At 39.7% G+C, this 17,609-nt stretch overlaps 1 protein-coding gene and 1 long non-coding RNA gene across 2 annotated transcripts in view; one reads left to right on the forward strand and one right to left on the reverse strand.

Annotated features, from left to right (window-relative positions):
- The window catches only part of LOC127592365 (uncharacterized), an 80,936-nt gene that overhangs the window by 61,283 nt on the left and 2,044 nt on the right, over positions 1 to 17,609 (reverse strand). The gene's annotated exons all lie outside the window — the stretch shown is intronic.
- Positions 16,494 to 17,246, forward strand: LOC127592687 (uncharacterized). The gene is made up of 2 exons (XR_007960177.1): positions 16,494 to 16,682; positions 16,764 to 17,246. It is a non-coding gene; the product is annotated as an uncharacterized LOC127592687 (long non-coding RNA).

Consider the following 17,609-nt stretch of genomic DNA (forward strand, 5'->3'; position numbering starts at 1 on the left):
GCACGTCGAAATGGGTTAACCCCCGACCTCTTGCCCCAAAAAAGAAAAAATATGTACTTTTTGGTGAGTGAGGTAGGGAATGAAAAAAGCCCCAATCTGTGACTATTGTGAATTGGCGGGTGCTAAACCGAGTACCAAAATGCAAAATAAAGAAACAAGAAATCCAAAATCAATAAAACAACGTGTGGCCTATAAATGTTTGATATGTATGTTTTTTGGAATGTGGGAGGAGGCTGGAGCACCTGGGTTGCAAACATAGAGCCTCTTGCCTGATGTTTAAACCACTCTGCTGCCTAGTTTCATAACAAAGGTTTTATAAAAGCGATCCCCATCCATTGAGAGTTATAACATGTCAAATGGGGAAGGGATCACAGTGTAAATATTTCATATCAGCCAATATTGATGAATACATTATTTTTGACCCCTTCAAAAATAAATGGACTAAAAAGTGAAAATGTTGTTTTTGCAATCTATATTATTTTTGTAATCACCATTTTATTTGTCCAAAATTCTTCTGTTTGAGTGTGTATTTGCTTTTAAATGTCCACAATTCTTGTCAGTTTCTGGAAGGTTCCGGACAGAATGGGACTCCAGAAATGTGAACTCAGAAAGCATTGCCAATAGGTTTATTTAGCTAGCTAAAATGCCAGGAAAACCAAATAATCCAAAACGCTTGCAAAAGGCAAGGACGAAATATATACGGAAATAGCTTGTTACTAATTTTCCATTTTGTGTTCATATTGCATTTAATTGAAAGATGTTTGTTGTTTTTTTCTCTTTCTTCTTTCTTCTTTCTACATACATTCTTGCTGCTGTAGGCTGTAAATTTCCCCAGTGTGGGACGAATAAAGGACATCTTATCTTATCTTATCTTATTAGACAAAGAAAACCCCAAAATGCTTATGATTCAAAAATCCGTGATAAATAATTACAATGGAACGCCTACTTACAAAGCTAAGTGCAAAAAAACATGGCGAAAAACCAAAGAGCATGAAACATTGACCGTCTGGAATACTTGGTGGCAGAGCCATGAGGAAGATGAATTATCCTTTTATGTGGTGTCAAACGATACTCCTTAGGGTTTTGTATTATGGCCTCCTCATTTATTTTGATGGTCCACTTCCGGGGACTTTGTTTGCTTCCTCTATTTTTCAGGTTGGGCCAGAGGTGCTGCCACACCTGCAGCTGATCAGCAATCACCACCTGTGTATAAGACCTCTGCTGATCTGCAAGGGGGTGTGAGATGATGTTTGACCTATGAGTGGTATCTAGGCCTTTTGTTAGCACACATGCTTGCCCTTGTTGGGTGCTTGGTGTACTACTTCTTACTCTTGCTTGTTTCTTCCTAGTGCCTCCCTGCCCAGCCTGCCGCTGCTCCTTCACCCCCGGACCAAGTGATCCTACAATTATCCTGCTCCCCATTCGCTCTTGGATCCACGACTACTTCCACCTCTCACGGACCCTAACATATCCGACAGAAACATGACAACTTGAAAGTCTTAAATAGTCATCTGATTCACATTGGTAGCAGGTGTGCATGCTGGAGGGAAGGCACTCCTATGCCAGCTGCTGGATACACACAAGAACAGAAACATGACAATTCTTTTTGTTAATAAATGCCTTTGAATGAAGTATTTTCAATTTCGTGACGCACATTAAGTTACCTCGTTTATGAAAAAAATCAAATACAACTATTGAGGGGAAAATAACAGTCATGTTACAAAATACATAATTTGCACACGGGTGTGTGTCCTTTGATAACCATTGTACATGACATTTTATCCACCCCATCCATCCATTTTCCAATCCCCTAATCCTCACAAGGGTCGCGAGGGGTGCTGGAGCCTATCCCAGTCGTCTTTGGGCATTAGGCGGGGGACACCTCGAACGGGTTGCCAGCCAATTGCAGGGCACACAGAGACGAACAACCATCCGCGCTCACTCTCATGCCTAGGGACAATTTAGAGTGTTCAATCAGCCTGCCATGCATGTTTTTGGAATGTGGGCAGAAACCGGAGTACCCGGAGTACCCACACAGGCCCGGCAAGAACATGCAAACTCCACACAGTGAGTCCGGAGCCGGGAATGAACCCACGACCTCTGCACTGTGAGGTTGATGCGCGAAACACTGGACCACCGGGCCGCCCCATGACATTTTAATGAGGTTTGAAATGTAATTGCATAACAACCGTCAGGATTAGATTGTGTGCTTGTTCTGAGGGTCTGCTGTCTCTTCCGTTGTTGGTCTGCACTCTCACAGAGAAGACATACCCTCTGGTCATGGAACATCCCCCCCACCCCATCTACTCTGAAACAATTATCTCAGAGAGGAGACATTTCTATTTTGAAGAGTTCCCACCATCCATTCCGCCGCTGTCATTTTTGACCCCATTCTAAGGACCAACGTTATAACTTGTTATTCTATACTTGGTTGTGGGAGCTCTTATTCTCTCATGCACGCAACCTTGCTTTATTTGACAGTGTATTTACTCGATGAGAATGTGGCCTTTTTCAAATTTTCATTTGTTGTGCAAAAGTTGCGCAAAGTTGTATAATTTACAATTGCTGTGAGATAAGGTGCAATTCCCTGCTTACGCTGAATGGATTCAAAGTCTGGGGGAAGTGTTTTTGAAGCCCCTGCAGCCTCACAGATTTACAGCGAGCAGAAGAATAACAAGCTTGGGTGAATGCTTGGCTGAGTTGGCAGAGCCAGAGATGAGGGAATCATCTAAGAGGAAGAGAGCCCTGGGGTATTGCGGAGAATGAGGCGAGCGAATATGTTTCCTCTACAAAACCAATTAGCAAATGACTCCTTGCACCCTGCTTTGGGAAGCTAAGAAAGAGAGAACAGGAAAAAAATAAAGGGAATGAGAAAATGGTAGCAGTACTGGAGTTTGTGGTAGTGGGCGGTGATCGACAGACGCTAAGGGTGGATATGCGTGATTTATCATCTCCCCTCTCGAGTTTTTCTAGATGCTCGGGAAAAGGTAGAGATTGTAGTTACCTTGGAAATTGCATGCACATGCTATCGCCAGCTGGTCACAATTCCAATTCTAAACTCTATTGAGTTTTGTATTGTTGTTTAAATGCATCCCAGGGTATCAAAGCTGTCTTCAAATACCATGCAGACGTATTGAGAGCTGTCTGTTATCAGACCAATGTGATTGATTGACATGCATTCGATGTTTTGAGGCGAGATTATGCATCACTGCTTTACTGTCTATGAGGTCACCTGTCTGAAATGAGATGCACATTTGTTTCTCTGACTGAGTTGCAATGGGTTAACACTGTCGGAAATGTACGGCTGTTTAGTTGCCAAATAGCCTCACCGTAGATGCTGGTCTCTGAGCATTTTGAGATGAAACTTTATTCTTTTGCAAATGACACAATTAGTCATAGCAATCAATGTCAAGTCAAATCGTTTGCAGTATGGACACGACCATGATGGCTTCCATTTAAATCACATGATTGACTGGCCAAGAAATGTTTCGGTTGCAATTCTGCGTCCCAAAGAAGGGTGAAGGTGCGTTGTGTGACGGTTATGGAGGTGAGGAATATTTGTATGCATGTATGTTTTGTAGCCTACGGTTGGCTGGCAATCCCCACCTACTGTCCCAAAGGCGGTCGGGATAGGGTCCAACACACCCGCGACCATCGTGAGGATGAGCGGTTCAGATAGTTTATGGCTGGGTGGATGTTTTGGAGCAGATGATTGGCTGTCTCGGAATGCCTTGTGATAATTTACAGATGGGGTCGAGTCACCCGAGCTGTCTGAATGGTCTGAATCTGTCTGATTAGTCCCAGAGCAAGGCTGTCCATGCTTTATAGATCGCTATGCCAACTGTTGCAGCAACAAGGGAGCTAGTTAGTGAACAGTCACTCCCTCCCATTGCAGGGGAAGCTGTCAAGCGAGGCCGTTGTACGGAACCAACTTTACACTCATCTACTTCTTCATTGCAGGGATGCAAATATAATTCGTTTGGTTGTCTGTTTGTTTGTTGAACATATAAATAGATAACAGAAATTTGGTAGGAAGTGAAGGAAATTTATTTCAAAATACTCATCATTCAGCACAATATACATGTTCAAAACAAATAGGAAGAAACCTATTTGTTTTGCCGTAACCGATCAAAACAAATTCCTGATCGAACAAACTTTGAAATAGATAGATACGTAGAAAAAACTCATTCCTTACTGCTGTAAAACATGAAGTATCAAATATTGTAAAACCTTTAAAAATAAAAAGTCGACTGATTGCTTTAATATTGATATGACAATAATAAAGCAGATTATAGAATATGTAGTGCGACCTTTCACGAACATATGCAACCTGTCATTCAAAGCTGGTATCTTTCCATCAAAATGAAAAAAAGTTATTCCAATCTATAAAAGTGGAGAAAGACATCTGTTTACAAATTATAGACCAATATCACTACTACCACAATTTTCAAAAATATTAGAAAAACAATTTTCTCGCAGATAGCTTCATACAAAAGCATGCACTGTTAAGTGAGAATCAATATGGCTTCAGGGAAAAACGGACCACCTCAATGGCATTTATGGAGTTTGTGTCTGTTTGAACCCACAAATCCACTATTTATCAAATTAAATACAATGAAATTTTATGACCTGGTTGACTTTAAAATTGCCCAATTAATGTACAAAGCACACAATAACCTGCTCTGCCAAAACATTCTGAAGTTTTTTGAAATTCGAGAAAGCAGGTATGATTTAAAAGGTACCAATTTATTCAAAACACTGAAAACAAGAACAAACATCAAGCAAAGAAGTGTGGCATAATTTTGAAACGGACCTGAAAATGAGTACCGGTAAATCGCTTGCTGAGTTCAAAAACAAATTAAAAAAAATAGTACAAATTCTAAACATTAAATATAATGATAAATCAGAGCTAAATTGATAAATAGAGAAAGGTATTGAAATATCCATTATGAATACAAGAGAAAATTGACACAAGAGTGCCAGGGTGTGGATGTATATAATCCCGATACAAACCAAAAGTTGTAAAAAAAACATGGCTAAGGGTAAAGTATGAGCCTTAATAGAGACTTCTTTATTCCTACTTTCTTTCTTTTCTGAATGATATAAAAATGATTTATTAGTTATAAACACATAACGGGCGTTATGCGTGCTGTACTTATACTGTATATATTGGGAGGTACAGGGACTGTCTAAGCACACACTCTGGCACATTTATCTATCACTATACTCTCATACTCATCATCAATATTCCGTTACATTACAGCATTTCATCAAAAGCTTTTTTAGATCTAGAAAAATTCCAACTTTTTTTTTATAAATTGCAATTTATAATCACATTTGATGCTTGATTTTTAAATATGTATTGCAATAGATAATATAATAATAATTAAATGATGTGAAGGAAAATTGTAAATAGTACTGTGATTTATCCATTTTGTGTTCATATTGCATTTAAATGAAAGATGTTTGTTGTTTTTTTTTCTCTTTCTTCTTTCTTCTTTCTACATACATTCTTGCTGCTGGAGGCTGTAAATTTCCCCAGTGTGGGACGAATAAAGGATATCTTATCTTATCTTATCTTATCTTATCTTATCTTATCTTATCTTATCTTATCTTATAAACGCTCGCTCACTTGTCCGTGTGGCTCACTCGCTCTCACTTGCTCCAATTTAGTAGTTAACATCAAAGCAATATAACTTCGGAACGAGTCACACCCATCCATCCATTTGTCAATTTTTTGTCGCGCTTGTCTTTGCTAATGGTGAGCTGGAGCCTCTCCCTGCTGACTTAGGATGAGTGATGTGCACCCTTAGTTGGCTAGCGGCTAATCACCTGATATAGATTTTAAAAAATCACACATAACATCCCTAATATTAATATTTTATCATCAAAGGCAGGTTTAAAAAAGGCTACTTAATAGACGGTCCTGAAAACCTTAACTCACCCCCACCCATTTCTAATATGCTTATATTTATCTTTTATCTTTTATGTTTATTTATTTTAGTTTATTTAATTTATTTATATACTTTTTGTCTTTGACTTTCTCCCTTTCATTTTACTGCTTTAAATTAGGAATTTCTCCATTGTGAGACAAATAAAAGGTTTCTTATCTTATCTTAAAGAGCAGTTCCACTAGCTATATCTAGCGTTGTGCACTTTCAGCCTGTGTGACATTGTTTGATTTCTTGAGGCAGCAGACACTCTGATCATACATCTGCTAGTCGCTGACTGCCCAGTTATGCAGGCCACGGTTGGCTCTCCCAGGAGTAAAACAATTAAAATGCTCGGGAGAGATGTTGAAAAGATGTAGTTCAAAGCTGCTTGCGGACAGTATCGTAAAGAAAGAGGCCATTGCGCAATTGTATATGTGGTACACACTTGCCTCGTGGCTAATCGCTTTTTTGACGTTGTCGTTCTTCATTCCGGCTGATTCAAGGGTTTCCTCCATTGAACCGATCGTTGCAAATTACATGAATATTAATTAATCCAATGCTGGAAGATTGGACGGCTTTGTTGAAAAGGAACACCTCTTGGAGGTTTCTTCCTAAGTGCTCGTCATTGTAGCCCAGTCGGATTAAAACTTTGCTGAAGCTCAATTACCTGCTGTCCTGTATATTCTAAGGTTATCACTTAGCAGCTGTGCTTCATCATATCCCCGACCATCGAACCTGGCTTGCTTTTTGAGTTGCCAAAGAACAGTAATGATGAATACTGTCATTCAATAGTTTGTGTGAAGAATGCAAACAGTGGCTCCTGGGAGACGACCGAAGGGGGGAGGGTGCAGCAAAGCAGTAACAGAGGTAAAGAGATGAGAGCGCAGGACTCTGAGCCAAGGAGGGGCACTTATCAGCTGCCTTTGGTCTCCAGCTGTGTGACTCATTTTGAAGGGGTGTGAAGAAGACCTACGAGTGGATTGTTAGGGGAGCAGGATAACAGCAAGTCGTCTGCAAAACAGTGCCCCCCCCCCACTCCCCAAATAAAGGTGTGCATACATTTATTAGGGCGGCCCGGTAGTCCAGTGGTTAGCACGTGGGCTTCACAGTGCAGAGGTACCGGGTTCGATTCCAGCTCCGGCCTCCCTGTGTGGAGTTTGCATGTTCTCCCCGGGCCTGCGTGGGTTTTCTCCGGGTGCTCCGGTTTCCTCCCACATTCCAAAAATATGCATGGCAGGCTGATTGAACACTCTAAAAAATTGTCCCTAGGTGTGAGTGTGAGCGTGGATGGTTGTTCGTCTATGTGTGCCCTGCGATTGGCTGGCAACCGATTCAGGGTGTCCCCCGCCTACTGCCCGGAGACGGCTGGGATGGGCTCCAGCACCCCCCGCGACCCTAGTGAGGATCAAGCGGCTCGGAAGATGAATGAATGAATACATTTATTATTTTCACTACACACGTCTAGCTGCTGTCATGACACTCGATTAGCACAAAACTCTGTGGAAAATTATTTCTAATTAAGTGAGCCTTGAGCTCATGTTGGAAAGTATGATGAACATTCCCAGATGCTGCCTTAACCAGGATCCATTATGTGGAAGAAATCTAAAGAAAGGTATTGTGTTCATTTTAATCCCAATACCCTTTGAAATCTAAACGCAAGCGCTTCACAGCCCGCTCCTGGGAGCTTCATATGAGTCAATGGACTGCGCATGAATTCATCCGGTTATTCACCTTACGAACATGAAAGATGCTGAGATCTCACAAGATATTGAAGGTGACACTTGATATAATGCAAGGGGGCTCTTTAAATTCTGCGTTTTTCTACAACTGAAGCACATTTTTACTTTTTTTACTTTATTTTGGTGGAATTAGATGATTGCCATGTAGCCTGACTTTAGAGGTTCCACTCGAAACTGAACCCTACTAACTTGGCATTATCAGCATAATGACCCCACTGCCCCCCACACCCCAAAATTAAAAAAAAAAAAAAAAGCAAAAGATGGTGGGTGGAGTAACTGTGACGAAATAGTCCACGTAGCGCAAGGGTTAGTTTTGAGTAATGAACAAAATCAGCTGATTCTTAGCAGGCTCATCTTGGGGAAGCGGCAAATTTGATCTCAAAATAACTTATATTTTGTCACCTCTGATGTCATTTCACAAATTATTAATAAAAATATAATAAAATATCATAATGGAAACCTTCAGTACGAAATCATATGATACAGGTAAGTCTCATAGTCGGGTTTTGAGCTTGAATAATAATGCACTGAATACTTCAAAAAATAAATTAATGTATTCAATTCATAATTCATATTCAAATAATATTCAAACACAAAAGAAGGTGTCATATAAAATAAAGATGCAATTACAGGGTTGGCTAACAATGATGGTTTACCCATCGTACCTCACAACAGAAGCTTGTATGGGGAGGTGTCAGGAAGATTTCCGGACAGAATCGGACTCGATAGATGTAGACTCCAGGTCCAGAATCCAGGAGCAGGGGATCCGTTGCCGTTCTACCGATCCATAGCCTTCCTAATTGACCAGGTACCGTATGGCTCTGCCCCTACACCTAGAATGCATAATTTCTCTCACCGTGTACATTGGCAAAAAATAAAAATAAAAATTGTACACTAATCGCAAACATTTTCTGTCACCCGTGATTAAATTGAGAATGTGTTTACGAGTTGGCTGTTTGGTTATATCTTTATTTTGCACTTAATGGTATTGACATTATCTTGGCTGCAAATGGACAACTGTTGAATGTGTCTGTATGTCACGCAAATGTTTGAAGAAAAAAAAAATACAAAATGCAATTGAACTCGATGTCAGCATGCACATTGGTACACAACAATGTAGTTTTTGCAAATGAAATCACCAATACCTGGCTTTTGACTTGAGATTCCAATTGTAACTTCCATTGATCCTCGATCGCTTGGCCCTCCTATGTTTACATGCAAGCTCCTCCCACCAGAATTTACACCGAAGGGGTGTGGAGATTAGACAAAATAGCGAGTCAGAATGAAGTGGAAATGTTTCCAGAGGCCTGCTTAATGTTGACTAAATTTACAAAATTAAAACAAAATCTATTACATAATGTCTCCATAGTGTGTATAAAAAGTGTTTAGAATTTGCTACCACTCCGACAACCCCCCTCCCCCCACCCCCGCTGCCAAGAATAAAAAAGTAATTAAGGAAAAAGTCAAGTACATTTAAATTGACCATCCCCGGCGGACCACAGACAGTCAGGTAAGCCATGTTATTATTTGTGGTTACGCTTGTCTTTGTTTATTATGTTCAAAGGGTCTTGTGACAGTGCTCGAGGCAGAAATCTCTGAGAAGCCGGAACTAATAGAAACAAGCAATCACAGATTATAAAAAAATATATTGTCAAAAAAAATTATTTTAGCTAATAGAGTAAAAGTTTCTTACCAAAAACACTCACGAATAAATAATGTTGCATTAAAACTACACAGAGAAATAATTTAAAAACTTTTTTTAATGGAGTAAATGTAGAACGTTACAAGCCACCTCTGGAAACAATTCATATAATTCAGACTGGCTTTCTCAGAGGCACATCCTGAGAGAGGGGCAGATAACAAAAGACAGACGGATAGTTGTTTGATTTCATATTTGATGACTGGGCAGGCCCAAGCAGCATGGTGGACTAATTCGCAGTTCTGAGGTTCTGTGTTCCAATCTTTGCTTCAGCTTCTTGTGTGGTGTTTGCACTTTCTGCCCATGATTGTGTGGGTATTCTCTCAGTACTTTGGCTTCCTCACACATTCTAAAAACATGCCAATTTGGTGAACTGAAGACTAATTTGCCCACAAGTGTGAATGGTTGTTGCAATGATTGTCAGGCAACCCGTCCAGGGTGTAAATCGCTTCTCACCCAAAAGTCATCTGGGATATGCTCCACCTCACCGACTACCCCAATTTGGACAAAAGACACACAAAGAGGATGGTTAACTGGGTGGGCAGGTCATCTCGAGGCCCAACAACCACTATTTGCATTCAAGTAATGCAAAATAACCTGACATTTAAATGCTTTGAGCCCAAAAGAAAGGCCCGAGTTACAGTTTTTGACCACTGCACCTCTTTTGTCTCCTGTGTGACTCTTTCTTGCCGCAACATTTAACGATTCTAATCTTCAATTTGAAGTTTGGTAGCCAATGCTGGAACCATCCTTTCATCCTGTGAAATCAAGAAGTGGCAGGAGCAGAACAAGAGTGATTAATGCCCCACTTGAGCGCTTCGCCCATTTGAACTCTTATCCCTGCCATTCCTTTTCAGTGAAGTATCATCTTCTGAGTGCAGCCAACGTTTCCCTTATCTCCTTTACACCTGCCCACACTTCTGCTTCCATCACCACCATCACCCGCATCTCTCTCGTTTAATTTCCTTTGCAGTCTCAGATCATATGTCACGACCAATTCTTTGCCCAGTAAGCAGACAGTACATTTTGGCGTGGAACAGTTTTCTCACTATCACTGAGGGGAGATTAATTTATTAATGGTATTCACCAATAATTATTCCACGGAGCAATGGAAATTGACCTGAGTGAGGTGGCCCAGGCAGCTGAGATAAGCTCACCAATTCAATATCGGTTTTCTCTTTTAATGGGTGGCAAATGACAGCTGAACTTTTTAAAGATGAGCGAGTTTTAGATGGAGTGGAGGAGTTTGGCCAGTCACTGGGATGGAAAAGCAAACAAGATGTACAATCTGTGCTGAGGTGTGCAAGTCAGAAGGATCACAGAATGCTTAAAAGTTGGATCCAGGGAGTTTTTTCAATTTAGAAGGTGGGAGAATTTCTCCTTCTGATCAAAGACAGATCAGAGAAAGGTCAACTCATCAAAATCAGACAGGAGGAAAAACAAAGGTCAAAGAAAACGTTTACAGGCAATCCAACAACTTGAAAAAAAAAGATGAAAGATCAGTAGATTCAAATTGCCTAGCATCTTGTGAGGGGGTGTTGCTGCAGCTGCTTACTGACTGCTGGTTACTTTGACATGTTTGCGTGCATATTTGTTGATAGGAATCAAGAGGTTAGGGAGAATTAATTGAGTTACAGTTGGCCCGTTCATTTAAATTTGAAGATTAATCATCTGAGATTGGCTGACAACCAGTTCAGGGTGTACTCGGTCTCTCACCTAAAGACAACTGGTATAGGCTACAGCACACTATTGAGGATAAACGGTACAGTGAAACTCCTCTGCAACGAAACCTACATGGGCGAAAATACCCCCTAATGTGAAAAAATTATTCATGCATTAACACCATTCCCACTCTCTTGCCCCCATACAATGAAAAAAAAACTGTTGCGTTATACGAAATCTTTTTCTTTTCTCTTGCCTCGCGACAAGATTCACTACTACGAAGTCTAATCCGACAGCGACCTGTACTGCTTCAGAAACAGCAAGAGCAACCACCACACTGGTTTATACACGCGCAGTAGTCCAGGAAGTATTTGTTATTGTTAGTTTCAGACGCAAGAACGTTGCATTGCTAAAATGTCTACAAAACGGACCCTTGGGTGTCAAGCAGCTAGGACAAGAAGAGCTCTGACGCTGGAAGAGAGGGTAAAAGTGATCAAAATGAAAGACGGAAGAAGCAAAATAAAAGACATTATCCAAGAAATTGATGTAAGTGAAAGTGAATGCTGATCATAAATTTCGCAAAATGTGAATGATTACAAAAATATGTAGTGTATATGAGTAAACTTGAAATTTTCACACCTCCTTGCTTGGTGTTGTGTCGGTGTGTAGAGAAAATTCAGAAAATGTTAACCGTTCACTCAACATGACCTCACACAACATTCAGTCTTTGGTTGATGCCATATTTGGGCGTAAATACTTCTTGCTGGTTATATAAGCACAATGCTTCCCTTTACGACTGTAATGATAAACACGAAATGCACAACACTTTGAGGAAATGAATCAGAGTTGTTCTGTAAATTGTGGCATCCAGGGAAAGGGCATTTTCAGGTTGTAGTCATAGCTAGCTAGCTAACTGCCTGCCGCAGAGGTAGAAATTTGCCAAATAATTATAACTTGCAGTGAGTTGCAATCGCGCTGAATAGCAACTGATGCAAATGAAGGCACTCAAGTTTTTATATTGTGTGCGAGAGGATAGTCCAAAATGCATCAATAGGCACCATTTTAACCACATCCAAAAATATCAGTACAATTGAAATAGTTAAAAACGGTTTAATGCCGTACCTTCACAATTCAGTCCTACTGGCTTATATTTTGCACATGTATTCAGCAAATGAAAATCTCTCACTTCACCGTATAAGGGGCTTTCATAATAAATGTTCTAGTTGAAAAATAATCTTTTTGTATGGCAATGGGAATTCCTTAATCAGATGACTGCACTGAACAAAACAAAGTTGCTTAAATATAAAAATGATTTTGCTTTTCAAAAAGAAGGCAACCCCCCACCCGACCCCCACCCCCACCCCCAAAAAATACTAAGCTCCAACATAATGATTGTTTTAAATGTGTTTGATGAGGTTGCTGCCGTGACGTTGAGTCTGATGAGCAGAAAGCGCAATGAGCCAGTGTGCCTTCTGGTGTAATGTCTTTGAAATGCAATTTACTTTGTATGACTGGCATGTGTGCATGATGCATACTCTCAAGTGGCAGCTTCAAGCACTTTTTCAGTCCAACAATGCATCTTGTCTCCTGATTGCATGATGATTACACTGTGATTTTTATTCATTTTTTTTCTTTGTTTTTTTTTTTTAATTGATTTTGCATGATTAGTGCTCCGGACTGACCATTGAATGAGTGATTAAAAAAAAGAAATTGCAGTGGGCTATATTAAATAATCATACAATTTGTCTAGACAATCGTATCATGCTGTTAACCAGTTGCCAAAACCTTACTCTGGTCTTTACAAAGTAAATGCAAGAAAGACACATCCTTTCCTAGATGTGGTGAAGATAATGTGCCTCATGACTTCGAGGTCTTTTCAGACTCGTGCAAAGAGACATTGTTGTCCCAAAATCTCTCCCTTGAAAGAATTACCGGTAAATTAAACCTTGCATATGCATTCTCGGGGCCCTAATCTTCAACATCAAACATTCTACTTCAAAATCTAATTTAAAAACATCATGTACTCTACACAATAATGACATTAAACAAAAAGCCAAATTTTGCGTAACTCTGAACAATCCGAGGTCTGCACAAAAGATTTCTGAAAGCCCCCACTCTCACCTCAGTGCACTCTATGATGCAAATAAATCACCAAGTGTCTGAAACCCTGAAAAGAATCAAGATGTCATGTACATACGTACATATCATTTACGTAACCTTGACAGATGCACAATGTGCAGATTTAAGAGAATATGCTGCAATTCCCTGAGTAAACTGAAATGAAGAGCACATCAAGCTCAGACTGGCTTACATCAGCGTAGATGTGTGATGAAGACGTAGACAAGATCATTTCATGTTTTAAAGGAACAATCCCCCTGACATTTACAAACAAAATATTGAGCAAATTTCCTCTGCGATATTCCACTGAGTACACTCATGTCCTCCAGTCTTAAACAACTTGTGTTTTATACCGGCTCAGAAATTAACACAACTTAAAAGCTGTTTACTCTCTTAGATTTGTTTGGAAAAACGTTTGTCATTGTTGTTGTTTTTTGTTTTTGGTTTTCCCCCCTTCCCCTTCGTGATATTGCATCTGTGTTCAAACCCCTTTGGTCTACACAACAATACATCAAATATTAGTAACAGTTACCTTACCTTACCTTTAAAATTTCATTTTTCCATTCCAGTAATGCATCTATTTTTTAGACGTACAAGGCAGTTACAAAATGAAAACAAAGAAACAAGGATGAGTATTACAAACTCACAATCACAATTTACTTTAAAAAGGAAAGTGAAAGTGTCGCAACCTTGACAACCCCATCAGGCCATGAGCCGTATGGTGCAGGATCAATTTCAATTTCATTCTTGCAATTATATTGTGTTAAGGCAGGGACATGTTTAGTTGGTCTATCAAAGAATGAGGACCATAGGGAAAAAGGAGGGCCATGTTGGAAAAACCACTAGGCCAGCAAGTTGTAATGATGCATCACACATCATATGTTATTCTGTTATTGCTGCTCTAAGGATCCAGGCACACAGATGCCTCGCTCAACAATATTTTTCTTGCTTTCTTTCAATCTATGTACATATGCAGTGATATACAGTATATGCAGTTACAGTTGGGAAAACAATTAATAAAATAAATAATACACAGTTTGGTTTTGCAGCAGTTGTATGTGCGTGTGTGTGTGTGCGTCAGGCTATCTTTGAATGGCAAACCTATACTTTGATCCAAAATATCTGTACATAATGTTATCGCTCTTCTTTTCCGTACATGTACAAACAATTACAGAAGTCCTGTAGTTCATTCAGACTATCAATTTGCAGCTCAACATTTACAAATATAGGTAAAACATTCAGTCTGTTTGCGCTCCTGCTGCAATTGTCAGTCTCCCGATTCTCACAGCAAAACTGTAATTGCACCCAAAAAAACGAAACACACAACGTGTTGATTACAAATGAAACAGGGTGGCCCGGTGGTCCAGGGGTTAGTGTGTCAACATCACAGTGCAAAGGTGCAGGGTTCGATTCCACCTCCGGCCTACCAGTGTGGAATTTGCATGTTCTCCCGGGGCCTGCGAGGGTTTTCTCCAGGTACTCCCGTTTCCTCCCACATTCCAAAATCATACATGGCAGGCTGATTGAACACTCTAAATTGTCCCTTGGTGTGAGTGTGAGCGTAGAATGTTGTTCGTCTCTGGTGCACTGCGCACCAAAGACGAACAACCGGTTCAGGGTGTCCCCCGAAGACGGCTGGGATAGGCTCCAGCACTCCCCGCGACCCTTGTGAGGATAAAGTGGATTGAAAAATGAATGAATGAATGAAACATCTGATATATTCCACCATTCGGTACTGGATCTGAATGCGTTTTTCAGATTTGCTTCAAATTTTTCAAATCCTCTTCAATAGCATGGTAAATAGGGAAGATCTTGCTTTTGTGTCATGTCTTTGTTGTTAATCCTCTCTGCTTCAACTTCTTAATGTCATTGTTGTGTCCGTTTTGCTTGTGCTTCAGCTCCAGCTGAAGCGCAGGGCGTTTCCCTCCAGCAGGCACACCTTTTACGCGTTTCCTCATCAAGCCTTGCTTGTATGTCTCTGTTGGATTATTGACCTTGCTTGCCATTGGGCCTCAAGTGTTGTTTTCTAGACCTCTCGATATCACTTGTAGTCACTCTTGTTTTTCACAGTTCCTTGTTTGTATTTTATTATTTTATTCATTTTTTGCTCTTGATCTTTTGCTTTGTGTTATTGGACTCCTGACATTATGTTTGTGTATTCTCTGTTTTTTCTTGTACCTTGCCTTTTGCAAGCACTTTTAATTTCGTATTGTTTCACCTGGCTTGTTTTGTCCAGCAATTTCTGTTTGTACTTGGTTGGTACGCTTTTAGTAGGAAGCCCATTTTGTCCATGGAGTCAAGAGTACTGAAACCTGTTTGCAAATCTAGTACCGGTACCCGAAAAGTGTGCTTGGGTACCTTAACCAACATCACGTCCCACTACTGCAGTTACCGGTAAATGAAAAAAAAACCCTGAAACTGTGTCACATATCAAGCTCTCACTATTTATATAAAAAATTGTAAAGTCTTCACAAAAACTGCTGACTGAGAGCGCTGACAAGATGTATACCTGTATATATATTTTTTCTTTTTAGTCCAGTTTGCAACCTCATGGTCACAACCCTGCTTAAACAGCCCTCAACACAATAAGTGCACAAACCTGTCAAAGACACCATATAGTTTAAGCTATCCTCTTGTGTTGGTCTTTCGGTATCTTGAGGCAAATACTGTGATCGAGACACAGTCTTGTAAACAAAAAAATAAAATCACAAACCTCAAGAAGATGGCGCTGCAATTGATGATCTGTGCATGTAATGTCGGACCTTCATATTTGTGCCTACATATTTACATTTACATTATTTATCTCAATCTCTTTTAGGTCTCTCTTGCTGATTAAATGTTTACAGTGCATCAAATACATGTTATGTTTGTTTAATAGCAAGAAAAGATACACCGCTGCTATGTTTGCCACTATGTATTTGTACTTTGAAGATCACACTTTCAACAATAAAATAATACAAGCATACATTACATATCATAAAAGATGTAAAATACATTTAATTTAACTTTCACAGCTCAACATTTTCATTTTGCTTTTACTTCTATTTTCACTCAGCTGCAGTAAATGGTAGGTCATATAAAAAAAGGAATCATGGCAACGCATGTTTAATGCAAAATGTATGTGTGTTGAAAGTTGATGGTGTCATAATCCACTTTGAGTTTTGTTTGTTTTCCTGTTGCTTGTGTAACCAGGTGAACCATACTTAGACTTTTGTAGTGAAGGCTGCCTTGTTTATGTGTTGTGTTTATTATTTTACTTTATGTTAACTGTTTTGTAAAGCGCTTTGTTACAGCTGCCGCTGTTGTGAAAGCGCTATATAAATCAGCATGTATTGTATTGTTTAACAAATGTAGCACTGTCACTTTAAGAGCCACGCTAGATGAAAACACGCGGGAACATATAGAGCGTGTGGGAATCAGACCAAGAAGCGAAGTAAGGGTGACATGCACGTGAAGGAGGGTAGTCGTTGAACTGTGCTTGTCCCAACTTGATACACCCATGATCGTCGTTGTAACCCTGGCGATATTCAGGTAATTGGTAGCTATTTTACCATGAAGCTTGTTAGCTGTTATATTTGGACGGGTGATTAATTATTTGAATGGTATTTGTAGAGCAAAATATCGTGATTTGGAGTTTGAAATCTGCCGCTCGTGAGTCGTGTGAACAGCTGTATAGCGTAAGTGTTTTCGCAATGTTACCAGATGTAAATATGTTTTTTTGATTGTGAAATGATATGAACTGTGTATATGTTCTTTAGAGGGTAGATCATTTGTGTTTTTCCACGTGTTTTGTATACACCCAACATGCCGGAAAGTGTCGAGTAAGTGTGTCCTCTCATCACATTGGATTGTAATGATTGCACTTTTAAGTTTCATGGATTGTTGGAGCTTGGAAATAATGTATTTTTATTTCTCTTTCCTTATCAAGCAAGCCACTGCTGTTGTTTATAAAGGTGAAATTTTCCTTAATTAATTTTCTTTGATCTCTTAGATCCCTTTTCCAACTCTTAAAATTAAGTTAACATCTCAGTCTTTCATCTTAATGCTGAACAATTTTTCATTGTTCAGTCGGGAACAAAGCCCACCTAAAAATTATTTTGTGTCCAGTCCAGTCTTTCCAAAGACCCGGCTACACTTGTCTTTTAGTGTTTTTTTTCTATGCTTCCTCTGCAGTGTAGTGAGAAGGTGAGCAAGGAGTCATACCTTGGATCAATTTGGAAATTTGCTGCGGCCACACCTGGGAGCGGCCAGATGGTTTCCTTTGTCTTTGACATGTGCTGAAGTGCATTACTTTTTCTGGATTCTGCTTCAAGTTGGTTGTATTTGTGTTTTCCGAGGTCTCACAGGAAACTCCTTCCTCATTTTTTAGTTGCCGTTTGGTTGAACTTTGTATTTTCCTTGTTTAATCGTGCTTTGTTTGTAAGTCACCTTTTATTTACTTTATTTGGAATAAAGACT

This window comes from Hippocampus zosterae, chromosome 2 (assembly GCF_025434085.1).
Source record: "Hippocampus zosterae strain Florida chromosome 2, ASM2543408v3, whole genome shotgun sequence".
Lineage (NCBI taxonomy): Eukaryota > Metazoa > Chordata > Actinopteri > Syngnathiformes > Syngnathidae > Hippocampus > Hippocampus zosterae.